The sequence below is a fragment of the Corvus brachyrhynchos genome, unplaced genomic scaffold, assembly GCF_000691975.1.
Source record: "Corvus brachyrhynchos isolate BGI_N302 unplaced genomic scaffold, ASM69197v1 scaffold279, whole genome shotgun sequence".
Taxonomy (NCBI): Eukaryota; Metazoa; Chordata; class Aves; order Passeriformes; family Corvidae; genus Corvus; species Corvus brachyrhynchos.
The window spans coordinates 9,530,617-9,532,600 of record NW_008246060.1 but is presented as its reverse complement, the minus strand read 5'-3'; positions in this window follow the sequence as shown (position 1 = coordinate 9,532,600).

Here is a 1,984-nt window from a genome sequence, read left to right as displayed (position 1 = left end):
AAGGTGAAAAAAACCTCAAAACAACCCTACACTGAACCTTGATGAGTGGTGCTCCTCACAGGAAAATCCCGTGGTAACACCTACAGATGCTGTCAGCTGAGTATCTCCTAGAGCACAAACTTCTCTTTGCTGAGTGCGGGGGATCCAATTTGCATCCCTTTCCTGGATATCTGGCATCAGAATGGCTAGTCCTTGGATTTGTCCAGATAGAAACATTTTTTTACCTCTTCTTCTTCCCAAAAGGGTTCTTTTCAAGGGTCTTTATTCCCATGTGGGATAAAGAAAAATCACTCTGCTGGACCATGCCCATCATTTGCATCTGGGTCAAATAACAGTGAGAAAAGGAGTCCTATTCTGATAACCAGAAGACTTGAATAGTATCATCCAGATACCCTCTTTCTCCAGATTTGCCTTAGGAAATGAGATAAGACAGGATTATGGACAGCAGGCTTTAAAAAATGAATGACTGGTTATGAGAGTTTATGACTACATATGTCTGCTTCTGGCCACACTCCTCCGTTGCCTGTAGTACCTACTTTTGTGGCCTTGGGTTAGTTAATTGCTGGATTAATCGGTTATGTAAATTCACTAGGGAATTTCATGTGTATCAGAGCAGGTAGAATTGAAGAAGTGAGACTGTGCTCCTGAAAGGCTTTTTCTCCCACTTTGGCACCAGTGTGCCACAAAAGCACACACTTATGGTTCCCAAAAGGAATTGGAAAGATATCCTTCAGAAACAAAAGATAGGGCTGGTCAGTGTACCACATGTCACTCCAGTACCCTGTGTGCTCTCTCTATTTATTTATTCTTTTGTTTTCCTTCAACTTTTGTTCAGCTAGAAGCATTTGTTTATATTTGTGCTAAATATTTCTCAAAATATTCTGCTGAAGTGGATGCTGCCTTAAACAGTGTGAAATCAGAATCCTGAAGTCTGATAAGCAGATCTGCAGAAAGATCTGGGACCTGAAGTTGGTGAAGGTTTAAGCTTAAGAAACGAAAACTTTAGTTTAAGAAACATTAAGGAAGAGAGGAAAATCCCCAAGTTAAAAAAATGAAAACCTCAGCACTACTTTTCTTAATGCCTTTTTCTTAGAATGCAGCCTACCTCCTTCCAAGGCACTGTCCATTTTCCAAATGAAACCATATTTGGAACTTGAAAGGTAAAAAAAGATAAATATTACTTTCATCCTTTTTCCTTCCAGCACAGAAAATCTAGGAAGCGTGTATTTCTTGGAACTGTTCCTGCATTTTACGTCAGTGGTCAGTTGCCATAGCTCTGCCAACTGAAGGGCTGTTTGCTCAGCCAGTATGTGGAGCACATTCTGGAGTTCTAATTCACTGGTGAGACAAAGGGTGACTGGCTACAGAATAGCCAAATCCTTCCCAAGCTCTCAGGCTCATTACTATGGGAACTCTATCGAGGCTGCAAGCTAGCATGGAATATTGACAGCATGAAACGTTGATGAGCACGCCTGCGTTTTGGCAAATTAGATTTACTATCTCATCCTATCTAATAGACCATTTAGAGGTCTGCCCCTGAGACACATCTCTTTAGCTGAGCATCTACCATCATCTTGTAATGTTTTTATCTTCAGTCTGAACGGCCACAGCTTTATGAATATGCTTCTCTGTACTTTAATTTTCTTGTTGCTGGAAAAAGGCTTCTGGGTGGACATGCAGTTGCTAAGAAAAGGCAAACAAGGAGCTGCATCGAATGTACTCCTGAACAAATCCATCAATTTATATTTATATATGCACCAACACACTTATTTTATATATGTGCACACTTATGTTTATACACACACATATAAAAACACATTCTTCCAAATGGGTTGATGTGTACAGCATTGCAAAACAGATCTGCCATCATCCCTGACAGGCTGCTGGAAACGGAGTTGATTGAATATGACTCAGACCCTCAGTCTCATTGTCCAATTCATCAGTGAATGCACTGCAGGCTCATTGATTATATGTAAGACCAGCA